We start from the raw sequence: 17,147 nt of genomic DNA, 5'->3' as shown, positions 1-17,147 counted from the left end.
GCCTAGTTACTATTATTTTATTGTGTTACTTTTTTATGAGTTTTTACTTTGGCTCTCTATAAACGGAGCAGTTTATTTGGTAAATATGTTCTTAACTCTTCTTGAACTGCACTGTTGGTAAAGGGCTTGCCAGTAAGCATTTCACGGTAAGGTCAACACTCGTTGTATTCGGCGCATGTGACAAATAAATCATTGATTTGATTTGATTGGCAAAGTGGTGAAACTTAGACATGAAATGCCAACAACGAACAGTGAGCCACCATAGTCATGTATACAAAACAAATAATGAAATAAAAGCATTGCAAGCTAGAATTGTTTAAAGTTAGTGTGGGAGAGCTCTCTAGGCCTTGTACTCTTTTCTATTTTTTACCAATGGCCCGCCACTGGCATTAAACAAAGCATGTGTGTTCATGTACAGTATGTTGATCCTTCAACCATATACTCATCAGCAACCACAGCTAATGAAGGCATTGAAACCCTTAACAAAGAGTTGCAATCTGTTTTTGAATGGGTGGCCAGTAATAAACTGGTCCTGAACATCTCTAAAACTGAGAACAATCTATTTGGTATAAATCATTCCCTAAGTTCTAGACCCCAGCTGAATCTGGTAATGAATTATGTAGCTGTTGAACAAGCTGAGGAGACTAAATTACTTTGCGTTACCTAAGATTGTAAACTGTCATGGTCAAACATATAGATTCAATGGTTGTAAAAATGGGGAGAGGTCTGTCCATAATAAAGAGAGGCTCTAGTTCAATCTTATCTTGATTATTGTCCAGTCATATGGTCAAGTACTGCAAAGAAAGACCTAGTTAAACTGCAGCTGGCCCAGAACAGAGCGGCACATCATGCTCTTCATAGTAACCAGAGGGCTAATATCAATACTATGCATACCAGTCTCTCTTGGCTAAGAGTTGAGGAAAGACTGACTGTGTCACTTCTTGTTTTTATAAGAAACATTGTGTTGGAAATTCCTAATTCTTTGCATTGTCAACTTAAACATAGCACTGACACACACACTTACCCCACCAGACATGCCACCAGGGGTCTTTTCACAGTCCCCAGGTCCAGAAGAAATTCAAGGAAGTATTATACAGAGCCATGAGTGCATGGAACTCCCTTCCATCTTATATATCGCAAGTAAATAGAAAAATTGCTTTAAAAAAAAACAAATAAAGCAACACCTCACGGCACAACACCTCTCCCCCATGTGACCTACTTGTGTACTGACATGTATGTGTAACTGATAGATGCACACAAACACGACATGTTAATGTTTTAAAATCCTTGTAAATTGTAGTCTTTGGACTGTCATGTATTTTTTGTTACATGTCGGACCCCAGTAAGACTAGCTGTCGCCACAACATGTGTGGCCCTGTGGAAAAGGTCACTCAGCACATTGCTTGCACCATCAATATACACACACATCCACACACACACACACATAATGCAAACCTAGACATGCACATATGCATTTACGTATGCACACACACACAAATGCAAATCTACCCACCTGCCCACACACACACCCATCCACCCACACACTCAAACAAACACCCAAACCCTCCCTCCCTCCCTTGAGGTGAGTCGAGGCCAGTGTACCCATGTTTGAGGTTTGAAAGCCAGAAGACCATCCTGGCTGTGGAGAGAGGCTCCTCCAGGGGCTGAACCTCTCCCTTGGGCAGCAGAAGGAGGGAAGCCAGTCTGAGGGAAGCCTGGTGAAGTGGGAGGAAAGCCCGGCACGGCCCCCTCCACCATGCCTCCCCTAGGCTGGCTTCCCTCCACCAGGCCTCCCCCAGACAGGTAGTATCGTACGTCATCCTCAGCTCTACAGAGTTGTCACGGAACATCATGGTGACCTCCACGGTCGACGACAGGTGCACGTGGAAACGCCTGTTGATGGTGTGACACCTGTAGAATGGATGCTCCGACTTACCTGTAGGCGGATGCAAATGCACTGTAGACAGGGTAGCCACCACCCGCTCCTCGGTTACGTTCCCCAGTCCCATGACAGTGAGCAGCTCAGTTGGAGTGAGAGTGCCAGAGACCGTCAAGAGGAGACCAAGGGCCGAGACCAGGCCCAGGCTGTGGCCGGGCCAGCTGCTGGCCAGGTCATGGTAGGGGCTGAAGGGCAGGGTTGAGGGCCAAGGTGTCCAGCTGCTGGCCAGGTCATGGTAGGGGCTGAAGGGCAGGGTTGAGGGCCAAGGTGGCCAGCTGCTGGCCAGGTCATGGTAGGGGCTGAAGGGCAGGGTTGATGGCCAAGGTTTCCAGCTGCTGCAGTTGCCGCTGCCTGGGGCCCTGGTCCTCCTCTCTCTTCTCCACCTCTGGGAGGGTCTTCTGGAAGTGCTGCTACGGCAACGGATAGTAGGCCTGAGAGCCCAGCTAGCGCTGTTAGCCATGTTATGCTATTCATTACTAACACCTCCTACACTATATATACAAAATTATGAGGACACCCCTTTAACTTCTGCCACACATGTTGCTGACAGATGTATAAAATTGAGCACACAGCCATGCAAATCGCTCACTACCGGTTCCAAACTGCCTCTGGAAGCAACGTCAGCACAAGAACTGTTCGTCAGGAGGCTCATGAAATGGGTTTCCATGTCCGAAAAGCCTCCCACAAGACACAAGACTAAGCGTCGGCTGGAGTGGTGTAAAGCTCGCCGCCAATGGACTCTGGAGCAGTGGAAACGCGTTTTCTGGAGTGATGAATTACACTTCAATGACTGGCCTGCACAGAGCCCTGACCTTAACCCCATCGAACACCTTTGGGATGAATTGAAAGGACGACTGTGAGCCAGGTCTCATCACCCAACATCAGTGCACAACCTCGCTAATGTTCTTTTGGCTGAATGAATGCAAGTCCCCGCAGCAATGTTCCAGCATCTAGTGGAAAGCCTTCCCAGAATAGTGGAGGCTGTTATAGCATCAAAGGGGGAAGCAACTCCATATTAATGCCCATGATTTTGGAATGAGATGTTAGATGAGCAGGTGTCCACATACCTTTGGTCATGTAGTGCATTCTAATCTATTCATCAATGTGTCGCCTGGCCCATCCACAGAGGTCCGCGTGAGCTCTCATTCATATACGTAACTCTGTTCAAACTCCAGTCTCTGGTTGTTGTTTTCAAGCGTTGGCTGACTGGGTGGATGTTGAAATGTATTGATCTCTCTGACCAGTCATTGACCCACAGGCTGACGGTGAACAAACTGCACGTAGCTTGGTTCTAGGAACAAAAGACCCAGGGACACATGGTGGTGGGTGAGTAGCAGAGAGAGGATGCACTCCGGACGTGGCCCCTTCTCATGATCCCTGCCTGCTGTGCTGCTCACACACAGAGTTCACACACAACATTGAATTGTGTACATTGTTTTAAAGTAACAGTCACATCAGTGGTTTATGTGTGTAACTAATGTTACACAAACTCTCAGACGAAGAAATCTGTGTTTATCCCAAGTAAAAACGACATCTGTCACATACCATTTACTGTATTTTAATTAAGTGAGGACAATATAATATTTTCCCAGTTTTTTAATTTCCACAGTCAAAGGGGTGCTTAAAGTTGTAATGTTCACAGAATATATAAAGTTAATGAAATAATCAAAATAACACCTGATTTCACAGATAAAATACATTTCATTCGTAATTAATCCCTAAAGTTCAGCTCATTATGTGAATATGTGTGCAGCTTGTGACAGAGTTTGTTACTGCTAGTGTGTCTGTTGAAATGTCAATGTGCTCATTAATCACTGCTTGCATGAACTCACAATGATACCCATGCTAATTACCTGTCTGGCAGTCTGTTTGTAACCAGGTTTACGGCATTGGAACTAATCTGAGATACACTAGCAAACTACTTACCTGGCCTTGTGTTGCCATCTTGTGGCTAATAATATACTGGTGTAATAGACCTGATTCCGTTGGACTGTGGTTGCTTTGTTGAAACTCATTTTATTAAGCGGTCTAGACTAGAGACAGCTCTGTTGGTTTTTGAGCTCATATACATGTACCTGAAACAGTTTCAGTTTCTGAGTTCATAGTACAGGTGTAACAGTAAGTTATTTGAGTCTGAGGTGTCTGTAGAAGAAACTGTAGAAGTTCAGATGGGATGGATTAAGAGACCGCAGCATCAGCAGCAGCTCCATCGCTGATGTTATTACATCCATAAGGTGGCGCCACAGTCCCAGAAATAACACCATCACTAAAAGACCAGGCGGGTGTAGCGAAATGCTTGTGTTCCTAGCTCTAACAGTGCAGTAGTATTTAACAATTCACAACAATATACACATCTAAAAGTCAAATAATGCAATTAAGAAATATACAAATATTAGGACGAGCAATGTTGTAGTGGCATTGACTAAACTACAGTAGAATACAGTGTATATATGAAAATTATATATATATATGAAATGAGTAAAGCAGTATGTAAACATTATTGAAGTGACTAGTGTTCCATTATTAAAGTGACCAGTGATTCCATGTCTATCTACATAGGGCAGCAGCCTCTAAGGTGCAGGGTTGAGTAACCGGGTGGTAGTTGGATAATGATGGACCCAGCTTTGATGCACCTGTACTGACCTTGCATTCTGGATGATAGCGGGTGAACAGGCCGTAGATGATGTCCTTGATAATATTTTTGGCCTTCCTGTGACATTGAGTGCTGTAGGTGTCCTGAAGGAAAGGCAGTGTGCCCCCGGTGATGCATTGGGCTGACAACACCAACCTCTGGAGAGCCCTGCGGTTGAAGCCGGTGCAGTTGCTGTACCAGGTGGTGATATAGCCTGACGGGATGCTCTCAATTGTGCATCTGTAGAAGGTTGTGAGGGTCTTAGAGACCAAGTCAAATTTCTTCAGCCTCTCTGCCTTTTAAACAGCCTGCTGGAGGATCTGAGGGCCTCGGAAACTGTAAACATTTTTAAGAAAGATTTTAAGACACATTATTGGCCAAGCTTTTAGGGTGCTTTTTATTGATACCATTTATTTTAAGGATTAGTCTCTCAGGTCCACTGTTTTACTATTTTAATTTGTCTCTTTTTAGAAAATATTTATCTTTCTCACCTGGTATTTTTTTATTTGTTGAGCACTTTGTAATGCATATTCTGTAAGAAATGTGCTCTATTGTCACATTCTGACCATTATTTGAGTTGTTTGTTTCTATGTTTTGTTTGGTCAGGGTGTGATATGAGTGGGCATTCTATGTTGCATGTCTAGTTAGTCTGTTTCTATGTGTTTTGGCCTGATATGGTTCTCAATCAGTGGCAGGTGTTTGTCGTTGTCTCTGATTGGGAACCATATTTAGGTAGCCTGTTTTGTATTGTGGTTCGTGGGTTATTGTCTATGTGTAGTTGCCTGTGTCTGCACGCGGTGTCATAACGTCACGGCGTTTTTGTCTAAATGTTCTTTGTGTTTCAATAAAAGAATGGATTAACACCACACTGTGGTCTACTCCATACAACGATCGTGACTTCTATAAATAAAGTTTGATTTAATTAACCTAGAATTGACTGAAGGCAACTCCCTGAGACAATTGCAGTGTTTATGTAATGTTCAGAGTAAAGAATATTCACTGTAGATTAACATAACATGATGCCAGTGAATTTTCACTGTTTGCAGAAATCTATTTTTCTGGAAGAGTGAAGTCACTTTGTTGATGAGAAGGATGTGTGTCCAAATCCTCCATACTGTCTCCATGTGTGTCCTCCCTGAGATGGACTCCCTCTGTAGCCTCCTTCTCCTTTACAACTTCCCCCTCTTCTGTCTCGTTCATTTCCTCCAGCATAACCTCATCCTCCTTCTTCTCATCCTTCTCCTCCTCCACAACTTGTTCTTCTTTCTCGGCCTCTTTCTCCTCCTTGTTCACAACTTCATCCTACTTTCTCCCTTTCACAACCTCATCCTCCTCTTTCTTCTCTTCTAAGTCTTCATCTGCATTTACTTCTTCCTCCATAGCTGTTTGTTCCTCCGCAACCATCCTCTCTGTAATCTCTACCATAGCTGTTTGTTCCTCCGCAACCATCCTCTCTGTAATCTCTACCATAGCTGTTTGTTCCTCCACAACCATCCTCTCTGTAATCTCTATCATAGCTGTTTGTTCCTCCACAACCATCCTCTCTGTAATCTCTACCATAGCTGTTTGTTCCTCCACAACCATCCTCTCTGTAATCTCTACCATAGCTGTTTGTTCCTACCCAACCATCCTCTCTGTAATCTCTACCATAGCTGTTTGTTCCTCCACAACCATTCTCTCTGTAATCTCTACCATAGCTGTTTGTTCCTCCACAACCATCCTCTCTGTAATCTCTACCATAGCTGTTTGTTCCTCCACAACCATCCTCTCTGTAATCTCTACCATAGCTGTTTGTTCCTCCACAACCATTCTCTCTGTAATCTCTACCATAGCTGTTTGTTCCTCCACAACCATCCTCTCTGTAATCTCTACCATAGCTGTTTGTTCCTCCACAACCATCCTCCCTAAAATCTCTACAATTCCTCTGGCACCATCTAACTCTACTCCATCTTCCTCCTCTGTCGTGAACTCTGCCCTCTCCAGGTGAGGGACTGAGACCATTTCCTGCTGCTTCCTTCCTTCACTACCCCATACTTTTATTTTTCCTCCTTTCCTCCTGCTGTCACTTCTTTATCTCTAACCCGCACCTTGTCACTGTCCTGTACAATCTCTTCCAGTGATCTCCCTGAGATAATCTCCCTCTATTCCCTTGTCCTCCCTCTCAACTTCCATCTTATTTGCCCTCCTTATTCTCCTCCTCTCCAAAGTCCTCTGTACTCACCTCTTCCTTCACAACCAACGTCTTTCTAACCTCTGTTGTTATCTCCTCTGTCACACTCTCCTCCATCCTGAACTTCAGCCTCCCCTGTCCGGAGACTGTGAGTGTTTCCTGACCTCTTCCTTCACAACCTCCTGTTCTTTCTTCTCCTCCTCGTTTACTTCCTCCTGTTCGAAGTTATCTTCTCCCTTAAAATATTCCTGTTCTTTGCCACTGTGCTGTTCATGCTCTCCTGAATACAGCCCAGTGTTCTTGTTTTAAGACTGGGCTCCCTCCTCTCCTTCCAGCTCAGCAGCACCATTCCTCAGGGTGACTGACGACTCTATAAACTGGGGCTCACATTCAGATTCACTGTCTTCTATCACCTCTGATTCAGATCTAATACCAACTGTGGGTTTGTCTGCAAGCTGCTCGCTGTCAGCTCTATCCCTGATAATACTCCTTAGTGCTGATTCATGATGAGGGGAAAAAATATCATTTTTGATGATGTATCGTTTTGACAGTATCGCAATATTATTTTTGCAGTAGTTGGCTGTACCTGCACCAAAACTCCTGTATTCTTCCTTCATAGCTTGTTCTCCGTCGTCTTTTAAATTAGGGAGACAATTTGTTTTCAGCATTTATTTACATACCTGTTCAAAACTTGTTTTCTTTTGGTTCTCTTTGTCCCTCTGCAGCAGAAATATGCTGAGCAATATGTTTGGAACATCGAATCACAATAAAATCACAGTATTGAATCGCAATACATATAGAATCATGATAATCACAATACATATCATACTGGCACCGTGAGGTCCCTGGCAATTACCAGCCCTAGTGCTGATCAGAACATACTGACTGATGGCTGGCATCTTCCTTGTTCAGGATGTAACTGTGCTCGTTTGAGTCCAGGATTGATAATGTGTAGACCCCTTGCTGTGTAGTCTGCTCCTCAGCAGACTTCTCCATCCAGGTCCACATATTATACATTTACATTAGAGTCATTTAGTAGACGCTCTTATTCAGAGCAATTAGTGTTATGTACTTTGCTCAAGGGCACATTGAACCAGTGGCCTTTCGTTCACTGGCCAAATGCTCCTAACCGCTAGGCTACCTGCCACCCTGACCCTCAGCAGACAGCAGAGTCTAGATCCAGATTTAACCAGCCATTTGGCTCAGGGGCACTCAAAGAGCTCCAAGTATCTTTACTCAGACCCAATGGGCTATCTGACATACTAGGAATCATTGTAATCAAGATATTTTAATTCCTAGTGATGTGGAACTGATTCGAATCTCCCCTATGGCGCTCTGAGGGGTGGTCTGGTTAGGGTTGGGAACAGTGGTTTCTGCTGGGGTGAGGGTCTCTGGTGTTGGTTGGTAGTACGGTCTCTGAACAAGATTGAGCTCATTTCAAAGATGCAGTGTCCTAATGAAATATAAATACAATAATTGAAAGAACCGGTTGTATTATTGTATAAAGGGCCACAATGGCCACAATTAAGACATGACACTCACCTCATCCATTTGGAAGTGTGGTTCAAAAGTTTGGGTCACTTAGAAATGTCCTTGTTTTTGAAAAAGCAAATGTGTTGTCCATTAAAATAACATCAATGTAGATGTAGATGGGCCTCCCGAGTGGGGCAGTGGTCTAAGGCACTTTGCAGTGCTAGCTGTGTCACTAGAGATTCTGAGTTCGAGTTCAGGCCGCTGCCGGCAGGCACATGGGACGTTGCACAATTGACCCAGCGTCGTCTGGGTTAGGGAGGGTTTGGCCAGCAGGGATATCCTTGTCTCATCGTGGACTAGTGACTCCTGTGGCAGGCCGGGAGCAGTGCATGCTGACACGGTCGCCAGGTGTATGGCGTTTTCTCCGACACATTGGTGCAGCTGGCTTCCGAGTTGGATGGGCATTGTGTCAAGAAGCAGTGCGGTTGGGTTGTGTTTCGGAGGATGCATGGCCCTCAACCTTCACCTCTCCCGAGTCCGTACAGGAGTTGCAGTGATGAGACAAGACTGTAACTACCAATTGGGGGAAAAATAAATACAGTGTAGACATTGTTAATGTTGTAAATGACTATTGTAGCTGGAACCAGCTGATTTCTAATGGAATATCTACAGTTGAAGTCGGAAGTTTACATACACCTTAGCCAAATACATTTAAAAACTCAGTTTTTCACAATTCCTGACATTTAATCCTAGTACAATTATAAAAAATTCTCTGTCTTAGGTCAGTTAGGATCATCACTTTATTTTAAGAATGTGAAATGTCCCAGTGGGTCAGAAGTTTGCATTCCCAGTGGGTCAGAAGTTTGCATACACTCAATTATTATTTGGTAGCATTGCCTTTAAACTGTTTAACTGCCACAAGCTTCCCACACTAAGTTGGGTGATTTTTGGCCCATTCCTCCTGACAGAGCTGGTGTAACTGAGTCAGGTTTGTAGGCCTCCTTGCTCACACACACTTTTTCAGTTCTGCCCACAAATCTTCTACAGTATTGAGGTCAGGGCTTTGTGATGGCCACTCCAATACCTTGACTTTGTTGTCCTTAAGCCATTTTGCCACAACTTTGGAAGTATGCTTGGGGTTAATGTCCATTTGGAAGACCCATTTGCGACCAAGCTTCAACTTCAACTTCCAACTCTTTTGTGAAGTGCACCAGTCCCTCCTGCAGCAACACACCCCCACGACATGATGCTGACACCTCCGTGCTTCACGGTTGGGATGGTGTTCTTTGGCTTGCAAGCCTCCCCCTTTTTCCTCCAAACATAATGATGTTCATTATGGCCAAACAGTTCTATTTTTGTTTCATCAGACCAGAGGACATTTCTCCCAAAATTACGATCTTCATCCCCATGTGCAGTTGCAAACTGTAATCTGTATTTTTTATGGCAGTTTTGGAGCAGTGGCTTCTTTCTTGCTGAGCGGCCTTTCAGGTTATGTAGATGTAGGACTCGTTTTACTGTGGATATAGATATTTTTGTACCTGTTTCCTCCAGCATCTTCACAAGGTCCTTTGCTGTTGTTCTGGGATTGATTTTCACTTTTCGCACAAAAGTATGTTCTTCTCTAGGAGACAGAACATGTCTCCTTCCTGAGCGGTATGACGGCTGGGTGGTCCCATGGTGTTTATACTTGCGTACAATTTTTTGTACAGATGAACGTGGTACATTCAGGCGTTTGGAAATTGTTCCCAAGGATGAACCAGACTTGTGGAGGTCTAGCATTTTTTTTCTGAGGTCTTGGCTGATTTCTTTTGATTTTCCCATGATGTCAAGCAAAGAGTCACTGAGTTTGAAGGTAGGCCTTGAAATATTTTTTTTATTATTATTTTTGAAAAACATCCAGAGGTACATATCCAAATTATTCAAATGATGTCAATTTGCCTATCAGAAGCTTCTAAAGCCATGACATCATTTTCTGGACTTTTCCAAGCTCTTTAAAGGCACAGTCAACTTAGTGTATGTAAACTTCTGACCCACTGGAATTGTGATACAGTGAATTATAAGGGAAATAATCTGTCTGTAAACAATTGTTGGAAAAATGACTTGTGTCATGCACTAAGTAGATGTCCTAACCGACTTGCCAAATCTATAGTTTGTTAACAAGAAATTTATGGAGAGGTTGAAAACTTCCGACTTCAACTGTACATAGACGTGCAGAGGCCCATTATCAGCAACCTGTATTCCAATGGCACGTTGTGTTAGCTAATCCAAGTTTATCATTTTAAAAGGATAATTGATCGTTAGAAAATCCTTTTGCAGCTGAAAAAAATGTTGTCCTGATTAAAGAAGCAATAAAACTGGCCTTCTTTAGACTAGTTGAGAATCTGGAGCAACAGCATGTGGGTTCGATTACAGGCTCAAAATGGCTACAAAGAACTTCCTTCTGAAACTCGTCAGTCTATTCTTGTTCTGAGAAATGAAGGATATTCCATGTGAGAAATTGCCAAGAAACTGAGAAAAAAGGGATTCAGTCGCCGATCACTTATTTCTCAGATAAATGCTTACGTACCAAACAAATTGGCTTTCGTGTGTCTTGTCATCGGAACCCTTGGAGATGTTGAAGATGTCCAATGGGAGGAATATCCACCTTTCACCAAGCCATTGCATTTGTTCGTTATTAGTAGGACTGATAAAATTAGAACTAAGTAGTGAAATAACTTGTGTGTTAGTTCCACATCATTTAAAAAACAAGGTGGTGTTGTGTCAACCAGAGAATCTTGTCTGAACACACTACAGCGCGCAATCTGAAATGACCTGGTTAGTAAATTTCAGGGTTGGGGAGTAATGGATTACATGTAATCTGTTACATGATCCTGTCTAGTAACTGATTACAAAAAAAACTGTAATGTTATATTGTAATAAGATTATAGATATTTTTGAAGAACTCAATTATTACTTCTAAGATTGCTTTTAATTTCAGATAGGATGTTTTGCAGGGAAGAAATACATTGACACTTCAGTTCTTAATGACATACAACTCAGCATTGAAAAAGGCGCAAGTTTAATGTAGTTTTTCCGCCTGAGCAATTCTGACCACACTAGGTTTATTATCCTAATCGTATTATCTGTATTGAAGTAGAAAGCAATAGAAAAAGCAATGGGTTAGAAGTCTACATAACACCAAGTAAAATGCAACATCCATTTATGTCCAGCTATGTAAACACCAACATTGATTTATCCTGCAATGGATGTTGTTCACTTTGAGGACAATACAGTGCCACTGACACTGCTCGCTACCAAAGCCTGCGGGCTCTTCTTCACCGTGGCCAACATGAGTAAAACATTTAAAAGTGTTAACCCTCGCAAGGCTGCCGGGTCAGACGGATCTTCAGAGCATGCTCAGACCAGATGGCTGGTGTGTTTACGGACATATTCAATCAATCCCTATCCCAGTCTGCTGTTCCCACATGCTTCAAGATGGCCAGCATTGTTCCTGTTCGCAAGAAAGCAAAGGTAACTGAACTAAATTACTATCACCCTAGACCCACTCCAATTTGCTTACCACCCCAATAGGTCCACAGACGACGCAATCGCCATCACACCGCACACTGCCCTAACCCATCTAGACAAGAGGAATACCTATGTAAGAATGCTGTTTATTGACTAAAGCACAGCATTTAACGCCATAGTACCCTCCAAACTCATCATTAAGCTCAAGACCCTGGGTCTCGACCCTGCCCTGTGCAACTGGGTCCTGGACTTTCTGACGGGCCGCCACCAAGTGGTGAGGGTAGGAAACAACATCTCCACCCCGCTGATCCTCAACACTGGGGCCCCACAAGGATGCGTTCTCAGCCCTTTCCTGTACTCCCTGTTCACCCTTGACTGCGTGGCCATACACGTCTCCAACTCAATCATCAAGATTGCAAATGACACTACAGTGGTAGGCTTGACTACCAACAACGACGAGACGCCCTACAGGGAGGAGGAGTGTGGTGTCAGGAAAATAACCTCTCACTCCTAGTCAAAAAAACTAAAGAGATGATTGTGGACATCAGGAAACAGCAGAGGGAGCATCCCCACATCCACGGGACAGTAGTGGAGAAGGTGGAAAGTTTTAAGTTCCTCGGCATACACATCACAGACAAATTAAAATGGTCCACCCACACAGACAGAGTGGTGAAGAAGGCGCAACCGGGCCTCTTCAACCTCAGGAGGATGAAGAAATTTGGCTTGCCACCTAACACTCACAACATTTTACAGATGCACAATCGAGAGCATCCTATCGGGCTGTATCACCGCCTGGTACGGCAACTGCTCCGCCCACAACCGCAAGGCTCTCCAGAGGGTGGTGCGGTCTGCACAACGCATCACCGGGGGCAAACTACCTGCCCTCCAGGACACCTACACCACCCAATGTCACAGGAAGGCCAAAATGATCATCAAGGACAACAACCACCTGAGCCACTGCCTGTTCACCCCGCTATCATTCAGAAGACGAGGTCAGTACAGGTGCATCAAAGCTGGGACCGAGAGACTGAAAAACAGCTTCTATCTCAAGGCCATCAGACTGTTGAACAGCCATCACTGACATAGAGTGGCTGATGCCAACATACAGACTCAAATCTCTAGCCACTTTAATAAATGTAATAAATGGAGTTAATAAAGGTATCACTGGTCACTTTAAATAACGGCACTTTAATAATGTTTACATATCCTACTGTCACGCCCTGACCGTAGAGATCTTTTTATTCTCTATGTTTGGTTGGTCAGGGTGTGACTCGGGTGGGAAACTCTATGTTCTCTGTTTCTATGTATTGGCTGGGTATGGTTCTCAATCAGGGACAGCTGTCTATCGTTGTCTCTGATTGGGAATCATACTTAGGCAGCCTTTTTTCTTTTTGTATTTGTAGATAGTTGTCTTTGTTAGTGGCCTGTATAGCCCTAGTAAGCTTTGCGTTCGTTTTGTTGTTTGTTGTTTTTGTTGGTGACATTCTTAGTAAAGTAAAATGTACACTAACCACGCTGCACCTTGGTCCGGTCATTTTCAGGACGATGTGCGTGACAGAACTACCCACCACAAACGGACCAAGCGGCGTGGCCGGGAGGAGCAGACAGAATGGACACGGGAAGACATTCTGGAAAGAAAGGGTTCCAGGACGTGGGAGGAAATCCTGGCTGGAAAGGATCACCTGCCGTGGGAGCAGGTGGAAGCAGCGAGGAAGTCGGAGGCAGCTAGTAAAGGGGACCAGCGTTACATAGGGTCAAGGCTGGCAAGGAAGACCGGGAAGCCACTCCAAAAGAAATGTTGGGTGGGGACACACAGGGATGTTGGCGGAGCTAACTACCCGTGCTCACGGCAAGGAGCCTGGTACTGGTCAGGCACCGTGTTATTCGGTAAAGCGCACGGTGTCTCCAGTGCACGTGCACAGCCCGGTGCTCTACATTCCAGATCCCCGCATTGGACGGGCTAGAGTAACCATCCAGCCAGGACGGGTTGTGCCGGCTCTACGCTTGAGACCTCCAGTGCGCCTCCACAGCCCAGTGTATCCGGTGCCTGCTCCACACACCAGGCTTCCAGTGCATCTCCCCAGTCTGGTGAGACCTGTTCCGGTTCCACGTACCAGGCCTCCAGTATGTCTCCCCAGCCTGTGGCAGCTCCACCCATACATCTCCTCAGTCCGGTGAGACCGGTGATGATCGATGGCCCGAAGCCTCCAGTGATGATCCATGGAATGAAGCCTCCAGTGATGATTCATGGCATGGAGCCTCCAGTGATGATCCACGGCACGAAGCCTCCAGTGATGATCCATGGCACGAAGCCTCCAGTGACGATCCATGGCCCGGAGCCTGCAGTGAGGATCCACGGCACGAAGCCTCCAGGGTTGATCCACAGTCCGGAGCCTCCAGCGACGGTCCCCAGTCCAGAGCCTCCAGTGATGGTCCCCAGTCCGGGGTCTGCGGCAAGGGTCCCCAGTCCGGGGCTTGCAACAAGGGTCCCCAGTCCGGGGCCTGCGGTGAGGGTCCCTGCACCAGAGGCACCTCCTTTTTTCCTTTTTATATTTGTGGGTAGTTGTCTTTGTTAGTGGCCTGTATAGCCCTAGTAAGCTTCACAATAGTTTTTGTGGTTTCTTGTTTTGTTGGCGACATTTATAATAAAGTAAAATGTACGCTCACAATGCTGCACCTTGGTCCGGTCATTTTCAAGACGACGTTCGTGACACCTACATTACTCATCTCATATGTATATACTGTATTCTATACCATCTACTGCATCTGGATTATGCTGCACGGCCATCACTCATCCATATATTTATATGTTCATATCCCTTTCCATTTGTGTTTATAAGGTGAATTTGTTAGATTACTTGTTAGATATTACTGCACTGTCGGAACTAGAAGCACAAGCATTTTGCTACACTCGCATTACCATCTGGTAACCATGTGTATGTGACCAATAAAATTGTATTTTATTTTATTGGTAAAATGAATTTTTGTATTATTCTAATCCATTTTAAGAAGAAATTAATCAGATTACATTACTGAGTTTGGGTAATCCAAAAACGATGTTACGGATTACAATTTTGGACAGTTAACTAGTAACTGATTACATTTGAAAAGTAACCTACCCAACTGGTTACTCCCCAACCGTGATTACGATCCAGGTAAATTTAGATTGAGCACTAGGAGATCTAGTGTGTTCAGGCAAGATTCTCTGGTTGACTCAACACCACCTTGTTTTTTACTGATGTGGAACCAACTAACAAAATATATTTCTGTACAGTATGCATCCCACGTTGTTCTGTAGTGTGCCTGGTAGGAAGTAGGGCAGACAGTAGCCAACCTAGAACCACACAACGCATCATTCCACTGGCCTTCCTATCGGTCAAAACGAACAAAAGATAATTAACTGCAGTGCTTCAGCATGGACATTGAGTTAAAGGGAATGAATGGATTTATTGACTATGGAAAGAGCGACGTCGGCCCTCCAGGACTATGACAATGGTCTAGGGTCTATGGGAAATGATAACATATGTATATCCAAGAGCATAGCCTAATATATTAACGGTCTGTATTTGTGTGTGAACTGCACCACCCCAGGCTTGAGTCCTGCCAGGTCACACAGGATGCCTGGCTGGCTGTGGCAGGACTCGCTGGGTGTCCTGTATTCCCTGGTATTATGCTTCACTATGAGGGAAATGGGTTTCTGTGATGGGCAACATGCTTCAAAACCACTGTCATACTCAACACCCCATATTTGCTTAAACAACTCATAATTTTCCTTGCTGCACGCCTCAGTGATCCCTCCCACATCCCAGTCCCCAACCTCAACATCCCAGCAATGTGTCCCGAGTCAAAACCCACAGAGCCCAGCATCATCCTATTGTCATCCATCCTCTCCGGGTTGGCAGGAATTTTGTCATCATCTTCACTCTGGTTGTACCTCAAGCTGACCAGACAGGTGAGAGTGCACAGGGAGGCTGTGTTGGGGTCCAGAATCACAGGGCTGTGTTTAGCTATTCCCTACATCTTCTCTGATACACAGAAGGACAGATTGCCCAGGTGTTTGGCCAAGTCTATCAGAGTCCAACTTTGGGTCTGGTAGTCTGCACAGTTATTTTCACTGTGACCTTGTAGGTGTGCAGGAAAGAGATGCTTTCAGCTCCTTCTCTATGGTTGTGATTGTAACTGAAAGTGATGACATCTCTCTGTTCATCCTTTCAATCTTAATATACACTGTCGACTTATAGCAGGTCTGTTTCACTTCATCAAAGGCCATCATCTTCTTCTTTAGGGGCTCCAGTGAAGTTGACTGTCTCCTTACAATCATGTGCAGCTTCGTCAGTCAGGCAGAAGTTGTGAACTTTATGTAGGTTCAAGGTCTGATACCACACAGATGAGCTGTTTTCCCTCCACACAGAAAAGCATGAGTTTCTCCACCCTGTGCAGACTGCAGAACAGCCCAGACCCAGCAGTCTCTGAAGCCCTCCCACTCCTCTCCTGGAGAAAGGCGTCGCACAGGTTCTTTACGACCAGGTTACAGAGTGGATTGTATTTCTTAAATATTTTCCGACACACTGGTCATTCCCGAGGTCCCTTATGTCTCCATTTTTCCTGCAGACATGCTTTACACAAGCTGTGACTACAAAAGAGGATAACAGGATCCCTGAAGATGTCAACACACAGGACAGATCTTTCCCTATGACACCAGCCATGCTTTACAATACCTGTTCAGAGAGACACAGAAACAACAGGGTTTATAAAAAGGTATGACAAAGGTAATTAAATTCAAAAACAGAGCCAACCAACAGCTGTTGAGGGCCAAAGACTGAATCCCAGCTCTACAGGTATAGATACTAGAGAATGTGACAAATCAAGTGTTTGACAGGAAAACCTTCCCCTTCCAAACAATAGCTGGTTACCACACAAGGCTTTTTCTTCCTGCTTCAAGAAAGGTGAGGGTACATGATGGTCCGTCACCGCCGTGGAAAGCAGGGCTCTCTGAAGACATTCTGTCCAAGGAACATCGCACGTAGAACACGTAGAACTCCTCAACCTCCAGAAGTCCCGCCTTAGCTTCCTTGTTTTGCTTTATGTAACCATGTTTCGCCACAAGCAATTGTCCTTGCAAGAGGCTGTATCACAAGGTTACAAATTATGAGCTATGACAGAGGACGAGTGTGTATCGCTTGGATGTTGCTGGACTCGACCAGCATGCCACAGCTAACTAGCTGTTAGCTAGCTACTCACACACAAACAATCTCAACTTCTTTCTAACCCCAAACCTTCTTATCAACTGTGTTGTTAAATATATAAAGCACGGTTTTCATTGCAATACAATTAGTAGCACTACTCATAATATGTTACAAACCTGTGTTGTATAAATGATTGCACATTTTGATCGTCGGATGAACAACTTTTTTGTTTGTTTTTTA

The 17,147-nt window shown here is 44.5% G+C and overlaps 1 non-coding gene across 1 annotated transcript; it reads right to left on the bottom strand.

The window, feature by feature from the left end:
• Positions 1-16,573: 16,573 nt before the first annotated feature.
• On the bottom strand, positions 16,574-16,869 carry LOC116356260 (small Cajal body-specific RNA 13). Its single transcript, XR_004204746.1, has one exon.
• Positions 16,870-17,147: the final 278 nt, after the last annotated feature.

Source organism: Oncorhynchus kisutch, linkage group LG21, assembly GCF_002021735.2.
Source record: "Oncorhynchus kisutch isolate 150728-3 linkage group LG21, Okis_V2, whole genome shotgun sequence".
Taxonomy (NCBI): domain Eukaryota; kingdom Metazoa; phylum Chordata; class Actinopteri; order Salmoniformes; family Salmonidae; genus Oncorhynchus; species Oncorhynchus kisutch.
The sequence above is the reverse complement of the archived record's forward strand: the minus strand, read 5'-3'. Positions and strand labels throughout refer to the sequence as shown.